The 9171-nt window shown below is 38.4% G+C and overlaps 1 pseudogene across 1 annotated transcript; it reads right to left on the bottom strand.

Moving 5' to 3' along the window:
- Positions 1-1189: 1189 nt before the first annotated feature.
- On the bottom strand, positions 1190-2522 carry LOC311591725 (tubulin alpha-4A chain-like; annotated as a pseudogene). Its single transcript has one exon. The product of its transcript is annotated as a tubulin alpha-4A chain-like (transcript).
- Between the last annotated feature and the right edge of the window lie 6649 nt (positions 2523-9171).

A 9171-nucleotide genomic window follows, 5' to 3' on the forward strand; every position in this document is an offset into this window, starting at 1 on the left:
CTCAAAAGTCAGTAGCCCTCCTTTATATAAATAAAAATCATACTGAGAAAGAAATTAGGGAAACTATACCCTTCACTATAGCCACAAGAAATATAAGGTATTGAGGAGTAACTCTAATCAAGAAAGTGAAAGAATTCTGTGAAAAAAAAACTTCAGGTCTCTAAAGAAGGAAATTGAAGATGATATCAGAAGATGGAAAGATCTCCCCTGTTCACGGATAAGAAGAATTCACATAGTAAAAATGGCCATCTTACCAAATGCAATTTATAAACTCAATGCAATCCCTATCAAACTACTTACACAATTTTAAAGACATTGAAAGATCAGTTCTCAAATTCATTTGGAAAAACAAAAACCACAGAATAGTTTAAACATTCCTGTACAATAGAAAATCCTCTGCAGGAATTTCAGTCCCTGATCTAATGCTGTACTATAGAGCAACAGTAATTAAAATGGCATGGTACTGGCATAGCAATAGGCAAGTTGGTCAATGGAATCAAATCAAAGACCTAGAAATAATCCACACACCGATGGACACTTGATTTCGGGGTGTGGGGGGTAGAAGATGACCTGACTTTTAATAGCATAGCTCCAGCCCCAGAAACCAAGATAGACAGCAAAGCTATGCAAAGCTGCCAGAGGTGCAATGGTATAAACAACTAGGAGAGTGCCCTTGTTCTCATTCATCCCCCAAGTGTATGAAGTGTCTCTATACCCAGGAACTTTGGTACCATGCAGCCTCCATGTCCAAGCCCTCAGTGTTCAAAGAAGCCTGGGCCAAGCTTTGCTTCTATGGCAGTTGAAAGAAGTAGCAGCAAGAAAAAAGCAGTGCAACTTGTGATCACAGAAACTGCCAGGCATTTGGTCCATATTTAGAAAAGTGAAGACTTGTATCGTCCCCAATTTGGTCCTTGTTTCTTTCCTATCCTGAGATTCCTTAGGAACTTACATCAACGTCCTTAGGTTCATACTTTCTGGGGCTCAGTGCAGGGCCCCTTGGCAAGTCTCACCTTCAGCCATGTAAGAATAAAATAAAAGGGCACCATCAGCAAATAGCAAGAGTTAGCAGCTACAGCAGAAAAGGAGACAGCAAAAGCTCAGGCAGTAACAAAGGAGACAAGAAACTGTGCAAGGAGACTGTATTTGGAGATTATTTTTCAATAAACACAGTGAACAGGCTCCAAGTAGCTGTCTATTCTTCTCCTTCATCCTCTTCCTCATAGGACTTGATGCCTACTTTCTCATAATCATTTTCTAGGGCAGCCATATGCTCTCAAGCCTCAGAGAACTCACCCACCTCTATGCCCTTACCCACATACCAGTGTACAAAAGCCCTCTTGGCATACTTCAAGTCAAACTCGTGATCTAGGTGGGCCCAGGCTTTAACAATGGCACTTGGGTTGCTCAGCATGCACACTGAATGCTGTACCTTGTTCAGGTCACCTCCAGGCACTGCAGTAAGTGGCTGGTAGTTCATACCTACCTTGAAGCCTGTGGGACACCAGTCCACAAACTGGATGCTGCGCTTAGTCTTGATGGCATCAATGGCAGCATTCACATCCTTAGGCACCACATCTCCTGTTACAGCAGGCAACAGGCCATGTACTTGCCATACCAAGGGTCACACTTCAACATCTTGTTGGCAGGCTCAAAGTAGGCATTGGTGATCTCTGCCACTGACCGCTGTTCATGGTAGGCCTCCTCTGCAGAAATGAGTGGTGCAAAGGTGACCAATGGGAAGTAGATTTGAGGTTAGGGCACCAGGTGGGTCTGGAACTCTGTCAGGTCTACGTTGAGAGCCCCATCAAAGTGCAAAGAAGATGTAATGGAGGAGACAATTTGACTGGCAAGGCAGTTGAGATTGTTATAGGTAGGGAACTCAATATCCAGGTTGCAGCGACAGATGTCATAAACAGCCACATTTTCCACCATGAAGGCCAAGTCTTAGTGTTCCAGGGTGGTATGGGTGGTCAGGAAGGAGTTGTAGGCCTCCATTACAGCTGTGGACACTTGTGGGGCTAGGTAGATGGAGAACTCCAGCTTGGACTTCTTGTCATAGCTGACAGAAAGTGGCTCCATCAGCAGAGAGGTGAATCCAGAGCTGGTGCCCCCTCCAAAGTTGTAGAATACTAGGAAGCCCTGAAGTCCTGTGCACTGATCAGATATCTGTCCCATCCAGTCCACTACCAGGTCAATGATCTCCTTGGCAATGGTGTAGTGGCCACCAGCATAGTTGTTGGCTGCATCTTCTTTCCCAGTGGGTGGAAGAGCTGGCATTATGGAACATTTCAGATCTCATCAATGACAGTAGGCTCCAGGTCCACAAAAACTGCCTGAGGCACATAGTTTCCAGCTCCAGTTTCACAGAAAGTGATGAAGGAGTCATCCCCTCCACCAATGATCTTATCGCTGGGCATCTACCTATCAGACTGAATACCATGTTCCAGGCAGTAGAGCTCCCAGCAAGCATTACCCATTAGAACACCAGCCTGCCCCACATGGACTAAAATGCACTCATGCATGATGAGTCTGGGCCATGTGCCTCCGATAGAGTCAGGGTCACTGGTCCCAGTAAGATCTTGACATTTGATTTTTGAAAAGAAGTCAAATCTTTTGAATGGGAAAAGAATAGCATCTTCAACAAATGGTGCTGGTCTAACCAGACATCTACATGTAGAAAAATGCAAGTAGATTCATATTCATCACCATACACAAAATTCAAGTCCAAGTGGATTAAAGACCTCCACATAAAACTAGAGAAACTTAATCTGTTAGAAGAAAAAGTGGGAAGAGCCTTAAACTCATAGGCACAGGAGACAGTGTTTCCCAGGCTCTAAGGTCAACTATCAATAAATGGGACCTCATGAGGCTGAAAGGTTTCTGTAAGGCAGAAGATACTGTCAACAGAAGAAAGAGATAGCCTACAGACTGGGAAAAGATCTTCACCAATCCTATATCTGACAAAGAGCTAATATCCAAAATATATAAGCAACTCAAGAAATTAAACACAACTAAAACAAATAACACAATTAAGAAATGAGTTTCTCTACACAGATCTAGCCAATGGATAGGACGCTCTTCACAGTTGAGTGGAGAGTGGGGTATGACTTTCACACAAACTCTGATGCCCCATATTTGACCACGTCCCCTGGATGGGGAGGCCTGGTGGCACTCAGAGGAAGAATAGCAGGCTACCAAGAAGAGACTTGATACCCTATGAACATATACAGGGGGAGGAAGTCCCCATCAGTCACAGTCTTAGGGGAGGGGAGTAAGGGGAAAGGGGGAAGGAGGGAGGAAGGGGAGGATACAAGGAATGGGATAACCATTGAGATGTAATATGAATAAATTAATAAAATATATTTTAAAAAAGAAATGACGGTCAGAGCTAAACAGAGAATTCTCAACAGAAAAATATAGAATGGCTGAGAAACATTTAAAGAAATGCTCAGTGTCCTTTGTCATCAGAGAAATACAAGTCAAAATGACTGTAAGATTCCATCTTACACCCATCAGAATGGCTAAGATCAAAAACTCAGGTGACAGCATATGCTGGCAAGGATGTGGAGAAAGGGGAACACTCCTTCATTGCTAGTGGGACTGCAAACTTGTACAACCACTTTGGAAATCAATCAGGTGCTTTCTCGGAAAACTGGCAATAGGGCTAACTCAAGACACAGTATTCCACTCCTTGGAATATACTCGAAAGATGCTCTACCACACAACAAAGAATTTGCTCAACCATGTTCATAGCTGCCTTATTCATAATAACCAGAATCTGGAAACAACCTAGATGTCCCTCAGTCAGAGAATAGATTCTGAAACTGTGGTACATTTACACTATGGAATGCTGCCTGTTTTTTTTTTTTGAGACAGGGTTTCTCTGTGTAGCCTTGGCTGTCCTGGACTCATATTGTATACCAGGCTGGCCTTGAACTTACAGGCATCCACCTGCCTCTGCCTCCCAAGCATTAGGATTAAAGGCATGTGTCACCACCACCCAGCTACTACCCAGTTATTAAAAACAAGGAAATCTTAAAAATTTTAGGCAAATGGGTAGAACTAGAAATGATCATCCTGAGTGAGATAACCCAGGCCCAGAAAGATACACATGGTATACACTCACTTATAATTGGATACTAGCTCAACATGAATATCCTCTGAGAGTCTTCACTTAGTGTGGGGGGGAATCAGACAGATGATGAGACTGTGAATTAGGTTTTTCCCCAAAGAAGCAACAAAGAAATGATTTTTTAAAATAAACCAATGTCATTGTCTATGTATTTTGATTAGACAATGTGACCATTAACATTGAGTTGTTATTGAAAAATCGTTTGATTATTATTATCTGACTATTGTTATTGGTATATTTGATACTTTTCTGATAACTGTTTTTCTGTTTGGTGTTCTACTGCTGTATATTTGTTCCATTGGCCACTTGTGTTCATCTTTCTTATAAGTATGATGGAGTTTCTTCAAGTGTCTTTTATAGTTCTCTTTCAGTAGTCAGAAAATCCTGTAATTGTATTCATTATAGATCTTTGTTTTCTTTCATTCTATTATGGGAGATAATTTGCTATGTATAGAAACTGGGATTGTCAGTTATGTCTTTAAGTGTTTGAAACACATCACTCCCCACTTTTAAGAGTGTCTATAGTGCAACCTGCGTTTTTCATATGTGGCCTTTGTATCACAAACACTTCTTTCATAAAGGTTTTAATTTACTTTCTTTGTTATAAAACAAATTTCAAGAAAAACATGTTAATGTCTGTTTCTTTTCTGATTGAGAGTGTTTTGTGTTTAAACGATGACTGCATCTACATGACCACAAGACCCACTGTATTTTGGAAATTTACAGCCATGTTTGTCTTGAGTCCTCTTCTTGTGCCCATGGTTAATAAATTTGGTGTTTTAATCATATCTCTTCTTTTGTCTATCTTTTTCATTCTTCATTATTGTTTTACCTCTGTCATATTTTAAATTTTTTGTTTTTACTCCTTATCTTTAAGTCGTGCCTATTTTCCTTCAACTTGACGCAATTTGTTGGTGAGATTTCTTACTAATATTTGAATTTAATTTATTTTAGTTTTTTCTTTACATATTTTTATTTGAATTTTTAAAAAGTATTTTGTACCTTTATTGGGGCTTTTTCATATACTTACTCAGTGTCATAATGTATGTAAATGTGCATGATCTCATTGTGTATACAGAGAAGATGCTTTCGGCCTTGCTTGAGTTTTTTAAAAATATTTTCATCATTCTATGGATTTTCTACTTAGTATGTCATTAAAAATACACTTATTTCAGTCTATGACTATAACATTTAGAGTGATTTGGCTTTGATATATTCATGTTGGTGTTTATTTCTACATTGACATTTGTATACCTGAGAGCAGAGCACTGCTCGTGTTGTTTTTATTCTTATGTTTTCCTCAAGTGGGTTTTTGCAATGCTCAAAAGAGGTGTGGTTAGAGCAAATGTGAGATTTCATTTCTTTTTACTCACTGGATACTTAACTCAGTAGCTATACGTTCAGCTGATATGTCCCCCTGAGAGAGTCTTTTCTCATTACTGTAAGAAGTAATGTTTACTGTAAATTTTATATGATCTGAGACATCTGAGATATCACCTCACATCACAGTCAGATAATAATAATCAAATGATTTTTCAATAACAATTCAATGTTAATGGTCACATTGTCTAATCAAAACACATAGACAATGACATTGGTTTATTTAAAAAAACCATTTCTTTGTTGCTTCTTTGGGGAAAAACCTAATTCACATGCATGAAGAGAGCTCTTCCATAGAAATGGGATAAAAGCATTGTGATGAAGTATAATAGAAAAAGAGTGAGAACAATCTCTCTGATGAATATGTATGAAATGACTATTGGTTAACCACCTACCCATACAACTCAGCAAGAAAAGAGAAAGAACATTCCCTGCACCCAAATTTACTTCATTTCAGGGATGCAAGTATTGTTCCACATCAGCATATCAGTGTATTATTATGCTGTTATGCAAAAATGTTCAGAAAGAATTTTAACAACATCTGGTTTCAGGTGACTTGACTACATTGCTCTCTATTCCAAAGTATTCTGTGCACAACCTAGCTAGGAGATACTCCTCTGCCTGTTCATATTGATCCACATTATAACCATGGTCATATCGCTGTGTGCAACCAGAACTCAATTATTGTATTCCATCATGTCCTGGGATATTTGGCCTTCACAGCCCTGAGAAGCTTCACGGTGGCTTTATTGGCAAAGAACCTGCCTAACAGATTCAATGAAGCCAAGTACTTGACAGTCAGCATGATGGTGTTCTTCTTGGTCTGGCACATCTTCCTCCATGAAAACCATAGTACCAAAGACAAGGTCATGGTCTCTGTGGTGATTCTCTCCATCTCGGTTCCACTGCAAAGAGGCAGTATGCATTTTTGTTCTCAAGTTCTACATAATTTTGTTAAGAACAAATTTAAATGCCATCTAAAACCTCAGGGATAAATCATATTCCTGAACTCACATTTCATGAATTCAAACTGAGAATGGTGCATAACCACAAACTATTTGGTTACAATGCGAGATCTGTTTTTAGAACGACTCTCACTGTTTATTCTAATGTTTTCCAGCAGTATCGTGTTAATTACTATTTTCTACATTGTCAGAATATTCTCACACTCATCCATTTACTTAAAAGACCTAGCTATCTGGCAATAGTTTAGTGTGCAAATATTATTTTATGTTCTACGATACAAAAGTGTTCAAAACAAATCCAAATATTGTGTTTCAGTTTCTAGGTAAATGAATACATTTCATGGCTGTTGAGTAGTGAGAGAAAACTGCAGGAGGGTCTTAATGAGTGAACTGCTGTTTACAGATTAAGTTGAAACAATGCTCCTGATTGCAGGGAGAAGGTAAAATAATCCTGATGTTATTCTAGCAAGTAGAGTAGTTGTATAGGAGTAGAATGTTTTGATAACCTTTTCTGGGCTTTGATGTTACTTGAATTAACAAGTGCACACAAAACACACTAAAACACACATTCAAGCACAAGCACACTTACACACACACACACACACACACACACACACACACACACACCACTCACACACACACAAATGAAATTACATAATTTTTAAAAATAAAGCATAGCATTACAAAGACTCTGAACTGGAATTCTGTTTTTCAGTGTGCTCATAGAGTGTCAGAATTACAAGAACCTACAGTGGAAGGATGGGAAATGAGAAGAATGGCTGGACATCTCTCCATGCATATCACATAAGAACTTTAAGTATACCATAAGAGACAGTCAAGAAATTGACACAGGAAGAGAAGCTTCTTTAAATGATCTTTTGTACTACGTTTGAAATTTAGATGACTCTGACTATCAGATTCTCTGCAGTTGTCATTTCTATTGAAGGAAAACCTAGGTCTCAGTACCACTGCACTAAAGTAAAAACCACCAAGATAAATTTTCTATTCTGCATTATAAATATCCCTAGGCACAGGTAATTAGAGTTAGATTTCTTTTCTAAAATATATTTATCTTCATTTCCTGTATAGGGGTATTTAATAATATGTGTACAGTGACCACTGAGACAAGAACACAGCTTTGCATTCCAATAACTGGCTTTGAGATGGTTGGTAGCTGCCATTTGGGAGTTCATAAGTAAGTACAGGTCCTTTTGATGAACAGAGAGTGTTCATAAGTGTCCTTGGTTAGATCTCACTTGTCTCTCAAGATTGATCTGCATAAGTATTAATTTTTTGTGTGTGACCATGTTAAAATTGTGGGATAACTAAACTGAACCCTCGAAGAAAGTGTGAGTTTCCTCTCTAGTCATTCCAAGTCCTTCCTCCTAACATTCTCTTCCCACATGTATGCTCACCATTAGAAAGTCACATATCATAACATATGTTATCAAACATTGTGAATCCTATTTGTATTTGCAGCATTTCAAACTCATATCTTGGAGATGAAGAGATGGTTTAGCATTTAATAACCTTAGCTGTTCTTGCAGAGGACCCAGAGTTGATTTCCAGCACCCATGTCATGAAGTGTAATTCCAATTCATGGGTATTTGACCTGCATAGACATTAGTACTAAATATGGTACACACATATATAGAGAGATAATGCATTCATACACACGAAAATGAATATATATGAAGGGTAACTTGATAATTATAAATGCTTTTGGAGTGCTTAATAATTAGTAACAAAACACTAGTGAATGTACTATCAAGAGAACTGGTTTTGTTTTTATTCTGTCAATTTACTTATATGATTAGCAAGTATGTTTAAGTCAAGAGCTAACAATAATACAATAAATAATGAATTATAGGGAGAGAAGGGGTGAAGGCATGGTTCCTATGAGGTACTCAAGGGGGTAAAGGGAGCAGGAAATCATGGAGTTATATTTTAGTATTTAAAACAAACAAAATAAAAGAATCAAGGTGATGTATAAAATAAATAAGTTTTCAAAATATTTACACTTGATTTTAATAGCTGAGTAGAACCCTATTGCATAAATCTACCACAATTTCCTTGTCCACTGTCAGTTGAGGGATACCTGTGTTGTTTCTAGTTTCTGGCTACTACCAAGAAATCTTCCATGTACATAGCTGGACAAATATCCTTCTTATATGAGGCAGCATTGTCACAAACATGAGGATAAGTCATAAAGGCTTTGCTTAACAAAGTTCCAGAGACCTCCAACTCTCCAGCATGATAACTACACATTTAGAATAGCTGTTGAGGCTTAGCTTGACAAAGTTCCAAAGATCTATGGTGGATCACCACTGCACTTACATATTATGTATGGTCCAGGTTAATTTTGTCTAAAAACTATTTTGAAATATACTTTTTCTTCTAAAACTGCCTTCCTATTTCTCAGCACTAATGAAATGAAATTCACACAGGGAAAATGTTTTCCCTGCAGAGGATGTTTAAAGAAGGCATGTGGCCAAAGACACAAGACAATAAGAGAATCTTGGCACTGACCATTGTGAACCCTCAGGCAGAAACTGCTTGAAAGAAAATTAGGATCTTGATATAATAGTACCTGGCTACATACTGTTAGGTGTAGCAAATCTTCTTTAGAATATGTTTTGAGAACAATAGAAGGAGGGCTTGGAATGCAATGCTTTACAGATATTTTACAAGAGA

Source organism: Acomys minous, assembly GCF_964271855.1.
Source record: "Acomys minous genome assembly, chromosome: 20".
Lineage (NCBI taxonomy): Eukaryota > Metazoa > Chordata > Mammalia > Rodentia > Muridae > Acomys > Acomys minous.